This window comes from Pogona vitticeps, chromosome 5 (genome assembly GCF_051106095.1).
Source record: "Pogona vitticeps strain Pit_001003342236 chromosome 5, PviZW2.1, whole genome shotgun sequence".
Classification (NCBI taxonomy): Eukaryota; Metazoa; Chordata; class Lepidosauria; order Squamata; family Agamidae; genus Pogona; species Pogona vitticeps.
This window is the reverse complement of record NC_135787.1, coordinates 184,900,335-184,915,000: the sequence shown is the minus strand read 5'-3', so window position 1 is coordinate 184,915,000 and position 14,666 is coordinate 184,900,335. Positions and strand designations below refer to the sequence as shown.

General features: G+C 41.2%; 1 pseudogene; it reads left to right on the top strand.

The window, feature by feature from the left end:
- Positions 1 to 7,171: 7,171 nt before the first annotated feature.
- On the top strand, positions 7,172 to 7,304 carry LOC140707903 (U2 spliceosomal RNA; annotated as a pseudogene).
- Positions 7,305 to 14,666: the final 7,362 nt, after the last annotated feature.

Genomic DNA, 14,666 nt, shown 5'->3' with positions numbered 1-14,666 from the left:
GACTTTTCGTTAATTTTTTGTGAATTTTTTTCTCCCCCATAGGAAACAATGGAGCTGTCAGATTTTGACAGCTGTCAAAAGTTGGGGGGGAAAAAATTCACCATAAATTAACGAAAAGTCAGATCAAAGCCAAATTAACTTTTGCATCCGTTTTAGAGGGTGCAGAAGCTAATCCAAGCATTCAAAACCATTTTTGACCCTTTTATGACACACTTAAATTTGCAAAAATTGACTTCGCAAAGCCATTGAAATGTATTGAGTCGGCTTCAATACATTCCAATGGAGGAAACATTGTATCGTTTAACAATGTTTCCTATGGGTTTTTTCGCTTAAGGACGCCAATCCGTGCCTATTGGAACGGATTAACCAGTTTCCAATGCATTCCTATGGGAAATGGTGTTTCGCATAAAGTTTTTTTCGCATAAGGTTTTTTTTTTGGAACCAATTAAAAACGTTATGCGAGGCACCACTCTTAGCACAGCACATGTCACACTTTGGAAAGAAATTGTATCCATGCTTCTTCTTCTAAGAAAAGAAGAAAGCTACTATTTAGTAGAGAAATACTTGGCAATAGGAAATGCCATTCTAGCTAACAGAGGTAGAAGTGAAAGGAACCATGTTTTCTTCCTGTACCTCTCCAAAATGAGGACAAAATGTCTGCTCTATTCGTTTTCAGAAAATATCAAGAAGATAATGTGAGAAGGAAGTGACATCAGCAACCCTAAGAATATCATCATGCTTGGAAAAGAAGATCAACATCAGCTAAAGGGCAGTCTTGAAAAATCTAAGGAGCTCTTTATCTGTGTCATTACTCCTCCCCATGCAAAGATACACATCATCTTCATGCAAACTGAGTTACACCCAATTAATTCCAATCATAATCTGGGCCGACTTGCTAGGCAATGCTATCATCTCCATTCCCTCAGGGACAACCCTGAGGGATGAACAGCTTCTGTGACAAAAGAAGGTGGTAACCGTTTTCTTGGGATAACAAGGATACAGATACTGTATTAATAAACAATTTGGCTGTTCTGTTTCAGAGGTGCTACGAAAAAGTACTCAACCTGCGGCTTAAAAAGTATTGGGAAAACTGGTTTGTAGTTTGAAGATCCGGGACGTTTAGTACTCTGTTTCCCCGAAAATAAAACCTAACCTGAAAATAAGCCCTAGTATGATTTTTCAGGATGCTCGTCATATAAGCCCTGTCCCAAAAATAAGCCCCAGTTAAGTGAAACCCTGCCCTCCAACCTTGTGCAGCAACCAGAAGAAGATGACATGACTAAAATAAAACAACCCCTGAAAATAAGGCCTAGTGCATTTTTGGAGCAAAAATTAATATAAAACCCTGTCTTCTTTTTGGGGAAACACGGTATGTGGTTGGCAAACTTTAATTTGAGGAGAAATGTTTGCGATTGAACTGGGTCTGCCTATGAACCTGTGAGAACCAGTGTTCTGAGTTCAAATCCCCACTCAGCCTTGGAAAGCCACTAGAGATGCTGGCAATGGTAAACTGGTCCTTGAACATCTCACATAACTCAAAAACTCTTTTAGGGTCACCATAAATCAGAAGTTACTTGACAGCACATAACAACAACACAGACTTGCTCCCTCAGCCACCATTGTAGCTACTCAATGTTTATATTTATCTTTATGAATATATCAAACACCTCCCATGCTCTTTTTCGCACACTTCCATTGTGCGGCTGCATCAAGAAATGGTCTAGGACTTTGTAACCTGTTTGTCATCATGGTTTCTGTTTTGTTGCCTATTATTTGAAAAAAGCAGCTTTGCTTTTTTGGAGCTAAATGTAATTTCCCCAGTCCAAGACACTGCTAGACAGTTTGGCCGTAAAAATAACATTACTCTTTCTCACTTTTCAGCCTGTTGCCAGCAGCATAAAATGATCTGACCAAAATAACACAAGAAATTGGATAGGTGTACGTCGTAAGATATGAAATATGCCTCTGAGGTTTTTCTCATCAAGGTAAGGACATTCAAAAGAAAATGAGGAATTTCCCTCACTTGGATAAATGAATACATTTCACTTCTGTACACTAACCTTTATGACAGTGGGTTGCACAGTTACATTAAATTTAGACAAATATAGCCTCTTCTAGGCCTGAAGTCAGACCAGTTTGGATTTAACGGTGTAAACTTGAACGTCACTGAGTGGGAAACCCTATGAACTTTTGATGACGGCTGAATCTGGGTTTGCAAATCTGAAGATTGAATGCAATTTTGGAACTGCATTAGAATGAGGATGAAATATAAGTAGGTATTTTGGCTTGACATCAGCAATGACAGCAATGGCTTTCCCCCCAAAATATTTCAGCAACATCTATCTCTAGTACAAAGTTTGGAGCAGTTACTCTTTGGACTAAAATTCCTTGTCTATGTGGCTGATCAAGGATTCTGAAAGTGTAGTCCCTCAAAGTCCCAATCTAGAGATGGCTTGTAAAGTAAATTTATTCTTGCTTCTTATGTGACCCTTTTCTTGTTGCACCTCCTTATTTAATTATTTAATCTATCTATCTATCTATCTATCTATCTATCTATCTATCTATCTATCTATCTATCTATCTATCTATCTATCTATCTATCTATCTATCTGTCTGTCTGTCTGTCTGTCTGTCTGTCTGTCTGTCTGTCTGTCTGTCTGTCTGTCTGTCTATCTATCTATCTATCTATCTATCTATCTATCTATCTATCTATCTATCTATCTATCTATCTATCTATCTATTTATTTATTTATTTATTTATACCCCGCCCCTCTAGACCATGTCTACTTGGGGCGGCTTACAGCATAAAATAAGACAATATAAAATATAAACATTATTCACAAAGTGGCCCTAAGGAATTATATTTCAAGGACATTTTGACAGGAATTGCTCCAAGTTTTATGCCATTCTCTTGTGAAGCCATGCTTTTTAGCATGTATACATTGCTGAAACAGCAACATCTACGTTGGCTTGGGCTTGTCGTGAGAATGGCTGATGGTCGGATTCCAAAAGATCTCCTGTATGGAGAATTAGTGCAGGGAAATCGTCCCAGAAGGAGACCACAGCTGCGATACAAGGATATCTGCAAGCGGGATCTGAAGGCCTTAGGAATGGACCTCAACAGATGGGAAATCCTGACATCTGAGTGTTCAGCCTGGAGGCAGGCGGTGCATCACAGCCTCTCCCAATTTGAAGAGACCCTTGTCCAGCAGGCCGAGGCAAAGAGGCAGTCCCAAAAGCAGCAAAACCAGGGAGCTGGACAGGGGACAGATTGTATTTGTCTTCAGTGTGGAAGGGATGGTCACTCTCGAATTGGCCTTCTCAGCCACACTAGATGCTGTTCCAAGTCCTCCATACAGAGCACGTTACCATAGTCTCTCGAGACTGAAGGATGCCTAATTGTGAAGCCTAAGTGGCTACAAAATATTGTTTCTTATCCAATACAGTATTTTCAAGGTGAAATCAGGAGCTAGACTGAAACAGAGAATAGTTCTCAGATTTTTTTTCAGGAGTGAGCAACTGCAACACAATGCCTTAATAACAGGCACTGCAGTGAAGCATCTTTACTGCTAGTGGAACAACAACGATAATAACCCTCTACTTGGGACAAAATAACACGGGGGAAAAATTTACATTCCGAATTGCTCTTCCACACAAGAATGAAAAGAACAGGGGCCTTCTCTTCTTTTTCATGGTATGTGATCTGCGGTTGCTAAGGAGCCAAAAGAGTGGACCCTTCCCTGCAGCTTGTTAGAAATGGTCTTCTTTGAAAATGAAGAACAAACTACCTAAGAAAGAATATCAACAAAAGTTCCCCATTTGCCTGTGGGAAAGACCGAGATGCACCCCATAGTTTTCCTCGACACTGTGTATTCATTGATAGACCTCAAGTAAACACTGATCCTATGTTCCATAGTCATTTTGTTTTGTGTATTCAAATTCAGAGTACTCCAATAAAGCTATTTTGTTGCGGGAGGAAGTCAAAATTGCCTCTGAAACATCTGGGCTGGCTTGATCCTGCCTTGCCATTTTGATATTGCTTTCGAGTTCAGGTGGGATTCAGCTTGCCACCTCCTGGGTATCTTTGCTTCTGAATCTGCTTTTTTGCCTAGCTGGGCTAGTTGGGTTCTTCTGCCATCCCAGAACTCACCAGTGGTTGGGTAGTTGGACAACCTCAGCCAACTGAAATATAGATCAAAGCCTTTGTATTGTGTCTCTAGACCAGTGGTCCCCAACCTTGGGCCTCCAGATGTTCTTGGACTACAACTCCCAGACGTCTTCACCACCACCTCTGCTGGCCAGGATTTCTGGGAGTTGAAGTCCAAGAACATCTGGAGGCCCAAGGTTGGGGACCACTGCTCTAGACGATTAGCCATTATTATAAACTTCAAACTACTCTGAGTGCTTTTTGAGAAAGACACTATACGAGCGTGGTAAACAAGCCAATAGGAATTAAAAATGGATCGATTCCCTAAAGGAAGCCACAAGCTTGAGTTTGAAAGAGACGAGCAGGGCTGTTGAGGACAGGACATCTTGGAGATGACTCATCCATAGGGCTGCCATAAATTGGGGGTAACTTGACAGCATGTAACAACAACAATTAAAAGTGGACAAAACTCCAAGTAAACAATAGCAGAACGTACAGGCTAAATAAGCTTTCATCTAGTTCAAACTGGACTGAGTTAGCACTGTGGCCTGGGGTTGGATAACTGATGGTATGTCTAGAGATGATGAATTCAGATTTTCTGATTTGCCTTTCGCCTCTTTGAATGATTCACTTGTATGCATCCCCTTTGCTCCTGGTCATCAGCGACTGCGTTATGATGACTTGATCCTAAGCTTTGGAGGGATTTTTGAAGGTCTGTTTGATGAGAGCATGGAGCCATCAGAAGTGATTTTCTGTAGATTCATATGATTTATGAGAAAAAGGTCAGCTTGGCATTATTCTTCGGGGAGGGAGGGAAGTTGTAAAAATTCAAGCAATACGGATCTTCCGTGTTTCACATCTCCAGTGTTTCACATTAAAAATGTCTTCCGGCAGAATGACAGCAACCTTAATTCCGTACTTCTTTATTTTTGATCTGGAAATATGACCTTATGGGAATCTGAACTTTCCTCTTCATTTCTAGGACATATTGGATACCTTTAACCTTTACAGAGTAAAAAAAAAAATCTAGTTTCAGTTTATTTCTTTAAACTTAGCTTGCTTAAAGACCCCAGACTATCAACAATAGAAATATTAAATATTGCTTGTTTTCAGAGAAAACAGCCAGAATCCTATTGCTGGGTGTGTAAAGTGTGTGTAACCTGTTGTAGCTCATTGCAGCTAGTTCATGAGGTGTCCAGCATGTTTCAGTCATGTGCTAGGCCACATACCCAACTGCACAACCCAGATGCACCCTGGCCCCTCATCCGTTAGCTGTGGCAAGTTACACACACCTTACACAAATGTCAATAGGATTCCACCCAGTGTGTTGGAATGGAACTAGATAAGTCTGTTGACTTATTCCCAGTCCATCAGGTAAGATGGGCACAGTCTCAGCACCTGTGGGCCGAGTTTTAGAGAATGTGTATGAACTGTTCAATAGCTCAATAGTTTGGACCACTGGTTCTTAACCTTGGGTTACTCAGGAGTTTTGGACTGCAACTCCCAGAAGCCTTCACCACCAGCTGTGCTGGCTGGGGTTTCTGGGAGTTGCAGTTCAAAAACATCCGAGTAACAAAGGTTAAGAACCACTGGTTTAGACTGTGGAGCCAGATGTGTAGGAGTTTGATTCCCCACTGTGTCTCCTTTACAGGGGCTGGACTTGACGGTTCATAAGGTCCCTTCCAGCTCTTCAGTTCTAAAGTCGTTGTCATAAACCCTACATTTAACTCACTTCTTCTCTGCAGCAGGATTTCTTCAGAAATTTGTGATACAAACATGTCAACCCAGAAGAGCCACCATGTCATGACTACTCTTATTTCCTGGTTCTGTGAGGAGAAAAAACTGGGAAATGTATGTCATATTTCATTTGGACTAATATATGTTCTCCGTAAGAAAAGTCAGCTAAAAATTGTTAAGAGGTTAATTACTGAAAATTTAAGAGGCACTGGAAAGCAGACCCTCAAAGCACCACTCACAAAGGTGAAGTTCAGCGAGATTTATGGCAGAAGACTAGTAAGCCACAGAAATGCTTAGAAATTTTAAGTGTCATCCGGGGGACAATCAGGTATTAGTTTAAACAGTGTTCTGGTCCTTGAACTGTGCAACTCCAAGACACTTGGTTTAAAATGTAGTGTATTCGCGAAGGCTTTCACGGCCAGGATCTAATGGTTGTTGTGGGTTGTTCAGGCTCTTTGGCCGTGTTCTGAAGGTTGTTCTTCCTGACGTTTTGCCAGTCTCTGTGGCCGGCAACAACCATTAAAATGTAGTCTTTGTCGATTATCAGATATAAGAACTGCAGCTAAGAAATCAGTTAGGTAGTTCATAATATCTAGAATTTGTTACATAGAACGAGGGCTGTTGGATACTCTTAAAAAGTTATATAAACTTCTACAGATGGAAGCAAAGGAGCCACTCTTAACACATGCCTCATGAGAGCTTTTTAGGTGATAAAAAGGAAACGTTGAACTTGCACGAACCTGTTTTCTTGTTGAATTATGTCTGTATCTCTGCTTTCTAACTTTTTTAATACTTTCATGCAGCACTGTAGTTTATCGACAAGAAATACATTTGAGCTTTGTTTCAGAGTTCTCTCTCTCTCTCTATTTAACTACATCAGATATTTAATATTAAAGGGGAGCCTATACCTTGGGGAAAGCACTGGTAAAGCCTTATTTGTGTGCCACTTAAGGCAAAGGAATACAGGTATACAAAGTTAAATTGCCAGCTTGGAGCTGGCAAAATACTGATCGAAATCTTGGGTACGTGGCAATTGGATCAGGCTGGATCGGACTAAGTAGGGTTGCTAGATGGTCTGGTATGCCATTTGGAATAATGCTTGCATATGTACCTTAAGCAATCCTATTTGGTCCATAGCAGCCTACTCTCAATTTGCCAATATATTGAAGTGGCTTAAGAAGACTGCTGCTGCATGATATTGGCAAATTAAACACTTCCTCCGCTCTGTGGAGGGGCTGAGGAAGTAAAAAAAAATGCTTAAATATTCTGCCTCACTTTAAAGCCAGCATCGTTTCTTGGCCTTTTGGCTAAGATCAAAGCTAGGTTCTGTTCTTATCAGTTTAATAAAATCAGCATTAGATATGTGCATTGCAAGTTAGGTGTATATAATAAGTATGTGTATTAGGTATGCCTACCTAATATATATACTTAACTTGTAATATACATACCAAATGCTCTTTTTAAAGGGATGCTGTGTATAATTGCTGCTCTAACACACACTCTTTTTTTAATGCTCTGAAATGAACCACAATGTGCATACACACACAAAAAAAGCAGAAGCAGCTGGCAGAGGCCAGAAAGGTGTGGTCAGGAACATACAGAGGGTGGGCTGGTTTGCTCCAGCAAAGGTGTTGTCTGATCACTGTCTTCAGGAGTAAATCAAACCCTCCCTACAGCAGACCAAACAGTAGGCTAAAAGCCCATGTAGCCAGCCTCATAATTCCTCTAGGAAGGAGTTCAGCATGTTCAGAAATACCACAAAAAAGATCCTGTCTAATGTACATCTTTACAATCTAAGTGACTTGTGGGATATATTGTTGAACTCAAGCCATGGCAGATGTCAGTTAAGGCATGAACTCTATTACCTTCTTCAGAGCTTAGAAAGGTTACTCTTGGACTACAGCTTCCAGAATTCTGCAGCCAGCATGGGATTTATAACATGAAAACAGCTTCCCTAAGTTCTGAGTCGGCTGCCTTTTTAATGACAAAATAGAATACGGCATATCTGCAAATAGAGGCTAAATGGAAAAAAGAAAAGAGAAAAGTTCTGGGAAGGCAAACACAGATGAGACCAGCATTTTTTCTGCTTGGCTGAATTACTTTCCAAAAGCAAGAATCATATAGAATGTCTGGTCTAGCATTCTTAAAACTGTTGCTCAGAGATTTGATGCCACATTCAAGGTGTGACTGACTGCACAGCAAGGGAAATGTGAATTCCCTTGCTGGGAAGTTTCAATGAGGGATTTAGATTTTCCTAGGTCTCTTCACCTTGACCGGCCACACAGGCAGAGAGAAGAGCCTTGTTAGTAGTTTGTTTGCAGTTCTATTTGTAGGCCTGCAGGTGGTGCCATTACAAAGGAACAACCTAATGCCTTGTAAACAAGGCTTTCCTTTCTCATTTCCTCAACTAGTTATTTTTTTATAGAAAAAAAGATTAAAAAGCCCTTCTCTCCATTCTTAAGCTGTAAAAGCAAAAAAGAGTCTTGCACATAGAAGGAGGAGAAGCTGTAAGTGTTTGCTGCTAAGACCTTTTCTGCATCAGCTCAAGTGATCAGACTTGAACTGATGCAAATGGATCATTATTTAAAAAAATAGAGTAGCCCCAGTGGTGGAGGAAAACTTCCGATGGGGGAGGACTCCATGCTGATTTGAATTTCCTTTTGTGTCATGTGCTCAAAAGAAAAAATGTATATGAGCCCATTATAATTTCTGGGGTGTTTCCTGAATTTTTTAAAAAATCAATGTGATTGCCTCCTCAGTTTGGTATTGGCATCAAATCCATGTATTCAGGCATCACCCAGACTTTGCCAGATCACTTTGTCTTACTTGTAGAAAGGAAGAGATGTCAGTCAATCCTTTCCTTTTGCTATCTGGTTCAGGATGTTCTCTGTAAAACATGCCATTGAATACTAAAGCCCAAAGGTCATGCTGCTTGATAATGGTTGTGGTTCTTAGAAGAAATATAATACACTGATGACATCAGAGGTGGCTGAACAGGTGGGACTCTCTCCTCCCCCCCCCCCCAAATTATCGGTCACAATGACCATAGTCAATTATTCTTCCCTGACATGTAAGCATTGGTTGGTCCATTAAGGAGTCACCACCTCCAACCAATGGAATACAGGTCCAGAGTGTACTGTGTGAATGTGTGAATTCTCAACTCATCTAAAAGATGTTGAGCTCCATTAAACCTTCCAATTCAAGAGTCTGGAAAAAGTCTTATTAATGAGCAATGAGTTACACTGAGCAATGAGAGGATGTGTAAGTCAACATATGCGAACAAAATAGTTTAATTCATAGCATCAAAGTTCCTGGATTTTTGAAGTGAGCAACTGTACAATCATCAGTAGTGACTAATTGCATGAAACAGAATGAAAGCTATGCCTTTAAACTTGCTTCTGATCCAGAAAAATTTGTACCGATGACAAATTCCACTTATGGCTAACAACAGCTATTTTTTATCTTGTGTATGTTGCCAAAGTAGACCTGTGAAAGTAACAGCATATTTGGGGAGTCTGTTTTTCTCATTCACCAAGAATGTCCCAACTTCTAGAAGAAGCTATTGTAGATGAGGTATGAGCTCATCAACTGAGTAATAATGAAGCCAAAGTATATTATTGGAAGTGTGGAGGAATGGGTTTAGAGATCCCTACAGTGGATTACTATGGGCTAGTCACTCTTGTTTAGCCTAAAGTTAGAAGTTAGACTTGTTTGCTGCTGAAAAAAATAAATAAAATAAACAGGGTTGTTGTAACGATAAAAAGATAACTTATCTTTTTAAGATAGAGTGGTCGTATAGACCAAATGGGCAGGATACAAATCAAATCAAATCAAATCAAATCAAATCAAATCAAATCAAATCAATCAATCAAATCAAATCAAATCAATCAATCAATCAATCAATCAATCAGTCCCCACTTTGCTCCCAGAGAGAAGAGCCAGCCTGTGTGGCCCTGGGCAAGCTGCACAGTCCCAGGGTATCCCTAGAAGAAGGGAATGGCAAACCACTTCTGTGTATTCTCTATCAGGAAAGGGTAGCCATAAGTCAGAATTGAATTGGTGACATGCACTTATTATTATATAATTTGGTTGTTGTTGTTGTTTAGTCGTTTAGCCGTGTCCGACTCTTCGTGACCCCATGGACCAGAGCACGCCAGGCCCTCCTGTCTTCTACTGCCTCCCGGAGTTGTGTCAGGTTCATGTTGGTTGCTTCGCAGACACTGTCCAGCCATCTCATCCTCGGTCGTCCCCTTCTCCTCTTGCCATCACACCTTCCTAACATCAAGGTTTTTTCCAAGGACTCTTTTCTTCTCATGAGATGGCCAAAGTACTGGAGCCTCAGCTTCAGGATCTGTCCTTCCAGTGAGCCGTCAGGGTTGATTTCCTTTAGAACTGATAGGTTTGTTCTCCTTGCAGTCCAGGGGATTCTCAAGAGCCTCCTCCAGCACCACAATTCAAAGGCATCAATTCTTCGGCGGTCTGCTTTCTTTATGGTAAACAACAAGAATATTGAAACTGAAGGGTTAAAATCCTGTTTTGAGTAAAGTTAGGCAGAGAGAGTTGATGATGTCATTGGCTGCTGCTGGTAATGTTCACGTCAAAGAAATTAAAAGCTTCTGATCCCCCTCATTTTGCATTCTGAAGCTCCCTCAGACTCCCTTTCAGCCCAGGGAAGCCTTTGAGAGCCATGGGAAAGAAGCTTTTAAAAATCAAGACATCACCACTTGATTCCTACTTTCGGTCTCAGTCCTCAGGAAGAGAAGTCTACTTTTGTAGTCTTGCTTCACAAAAAGGCACAAAAAAGTGTGCAAAAGCACAAGAAAACTCTGCAGCTTTTGTATACAACAGCCTCCCCTTCTCTTTATCTCTCTTCTCTTCGAAGAGAGAAATGGCAAACTATGTTCTCCCTCACAGGAGTGAAGGCTGAACCATTTTTACCCTGCTTGTAGCAGTGAGAAATTAAAAGAAATGAGACAGGAGAGGAAAATTAAAGCTCTACTATTTTTTTCCTCCAACAGCAAACAAGTCTAACATCTAACTTTAGCTAACAATGATGTAAAAGAGTACGTGCAGTTGACGGCAGTTAGGCTAAAAACAGGGACAAGTCATTCTGCCTTTTAAAAGTTCTTTGGTTTGACAAAAAGCATTTCTTGCGTTCATAATTTACAACCATGACATTGGTTAGCGCTATCCAATCTCACTGCCCCTTAAGGGAAGAAGGTGCCATGGAAATAAATCTAATGCAAGGGAAGTGACACATTTATGACATTCTCCTCCTGCTCTCTCTTTAAGTCTTACTGGAATCTCCTTGCTGGTGTTTAAGGGAAGCAAGACGAACATATCTCAATGGCCCATTGTAATCAGCATTTGCTTTCTCCTGGCTGAATGTTGGGCAATGAAGTACACGATGGCAGGGATCAGATGGAGACACAACATAGGTTATGTTTCTTCAAGGGGGAGCCTTAATCTCTCCTGCTTCTTTTGCAAAAGTGAGCCCCACAACCCAGATCCAGTTTCCTAAGCATCTCACTGCATTTTTGGCGTGGTGGCGCAGTGGGCTAAACCGCAGAAGCCTGTGCTGCAGGGTCAGAAGACCAGCAGTCGTAAGATTGAATCCACGTGACGGAGTGAGCTCCCATCACTTTGTCCCAGCTGCTCGCCAACCTAGCAGTTCGAAAGCATGTAAATGCGAGTAGATAAGTACCACCTCAGTGGGAAGGTAAAATGGCGTTCCCTAGTCACGCTGGCCATGTGGCAATGGAAACTGTTTTCGGACAAGCGCTGACTCTACGGCTTGAAAATGGGATGAGCACCACCCCCTAGAGTTGGACACGACTGGACTAAAATGTCAAGGGGAACCTTTACCTTTAGTAAAAGGATAACCACAGAGGCAAAACATGAAAGCTGCAGAAGCAGTTAGGATGGGGTTCAAACTGGTGTAGAGCAGAGTGCTGAAGGAAGTCTCCAAACCATGCATCCTTCCTCTGGTTGAAATCTTCCCCATGAGCAGTGGTTTCCAACCTTGGGTCACCAGATGTTATTGGTCTAGAACTCCCAGAAATTCTGGCCAACACAGTGTTGAAGGCTTGTCAGAGTTTTAGTCCAAGGAGACCCCAGGTTGGGAATCTCTACCCTAGAGCATTTTCCCCCCCGCAATTCTCCTCCAGCACTGTCATTAAAAAGAGAGAAAACCTGTTTATGCCAAATGACAAGCCCTGTCCCATATTTGCCCATACATTAGTGAGGCAGGAATTTTCTGAGGGAAAAAGCAGCTATAGGGGAAAGATTTAAAACTGCCAACAAAAATCTAAAGTGGTTTCAGTCCGAATCAGGAACTAGCACAACTATTTGTAAATTTAGAGAGAGAGGGAGAGGGTTAAAGATTTTTGCATATTTGATATGGGATGTAGTTTAATTTTCAGATGTTACAAAAGAGTGGAGTGAAAACCAGCCATGGAGCAGAGATAGCTCATCTTTCTTGAAATGTCTAGTTAAATCTTAAACATAAATATTATGTCCTGCCTCTTTAGAAATTATTATAGAGTTATGGAATAGCTGAATTACTGTAGAAGGGGTCTATAAATCCATCAAGTCCAACCGCCTGCCCAAGGCAGGATCAAATCAGATCTGAGAGATTATTGCCCAATTTTCTCTCAAATGCTTCCAGCTTTCCTGAGATAATTAGTTCTATTTCCATACTGCTCTAGTAGTTAGGACGTTTTTCCTGATATTCAAGCAAAATCTGGCTTCATGCAGCTTGAGCCAATTAGAACAGATCTGCCCCTCTGTATTGCTACATTTCAAGTATTTGAAAAGCACGATCATATCTTCCCTCAGTCTTCTTTTCTCAAAGCTAAACTTGCCCAGTTCTTTCAGTCTTTCCTCATAGGGCTTGGTTTTCCATTCCCTGATCATCCTTGTTGCCCTCACCTGAATTTGCTTCAGTTTGTTGATATCCTTCTTAAAGTGTGGTGTCCAGAACTGGACACAGTACAGTGGTGCCTCGCATAGCGATGTTAATCGGTGCAGCAAAAATCGCTGCAAAGCGATTTTGTCACGATGCGATTTTAAAAAGCCCATAGGAATGCATTGAAACCCCTTCAATGCATTCCTATGGGCTTAAAACTGACCTTTAAGCGATGATCCTCCATACGGTGGCCATTTTTGCTGCCCGGTAAGCAAGGAATCCGTCCCTAAACACAGCGGGCAGCCCTTTTTTTACCCGGCGGCCATTTTGGAACCGCCAATCAGCTGGGGGAAAATCATCGCTTTGCGATAATTGGTAAGCGAAACAGGGTACCGATCATCGCAAAGCGATTTCCCCCCATTTAAAACATCGCAATGTGATCGCAAGAGCGATCACAAAAAGTTCATCGGTATGCGATTTTGTCGTTTAACGGGGCGCCCGTTAAGCGAGGCACCACTGTACTATAAATAATGTCCAACCAGTGCCAAATAGAGAAGGACTAGTACCTCACAGGATTTGGAGACTGTACTCCTGTTAATGCATCCTAAAATAGTATTTGCGTTTTTTGCAGCTTGTGATCTACCACAATTCCAAGGTCCTTCTATCACTCAAAATATGACTGAGCCAAGTATCCCTCATGTTCTAACTGTGCATGTACAATGTTTGATTCCCACAAGACGCATCTCATAGTCCTTCAGGCAGTATCTCCCACTCCCCAATATCTATTAAAATATTACCCAAAGTGGGACATTGAACTCTTTCACTGTAATTTGAGAATTCAAACAAGAATTTATTGTGGAAAATAGTTCAGCATTCATACTGACATAAACCTCCAGACATGACTGGAATAATATCAGTATTTTTCTATTGTTAGAGAACCTTTAGCATTACAAAAGGAGAACAAATGTGCAAGGCGATTAGCATTTTAAATGATTTATCTTATCCTGAACTTCAACTTTGCCTTTGTTGGCTTTTCTGATTAATACAGTGCAAAATGACTTCAAGAAGAAGATCATGCTGGTTTGACTCGTGCATGAAACACAAGTTGAGTTTGGGGGGTTAGAAGGGTGCTTTTAAAATTCTTTCCCCAAAGTTGGCAAGAGAGGAAAGCAGGAGGGGGAGGCAGTTCCCACTGTAAAAAATATAGTCAGTATAAAATGCAATGTAAAATTCCTATTGCCGGCCCTACCATTAGGAACAGTGAAACAACTGCTGGAGGTGGTACATTCTTGCTGTTGAAGGACAGTTGTATGTGCTATATAGTTTGTCTTGTACCCCATAAACTAGCTTCTGCCCTCATGTGATGAAAGATACTGCCCTATCATCAGTGTTGAATGAAGGTTCAACTACCAGCTCAGTGTGGAATGAAGGTTTAACTTTCTTTGATTCAGGCAGCAAGCCATCTTGAGCCAGCCTTCTAGCAGTCTCTACTGAAGGTCTAACTTAGGTTTTGAGGGAATGCTCCCTGAAGTTTATTAATCCCAGAGCATATTCTCATGATTTGGGCAGTGTGAATTGATACTCGGTTGGTGAGATCTACAAGGCATCTCAGCTGACAGGGCATGTGCTTAATCTCATCAGCTATACACACTCCAGATGATCTCAAGCAGTTCTGAGAGGCACAGTGGGGATTTGAACTCTTGGCCCTCAACAAAGTGCTCCAATCCACTGAGCTATGTCAGCTTTGTATAATGCTCATAAACCTGCAGCAACCTAGAGTGGATGTCTCACACCCAAACTCAAAACTAGCTGCATCACTGCAAGAGAAGGGTGTCTTGTGGACTTAAACACTAGGTTTGGAAAAGAGTCAGAGCT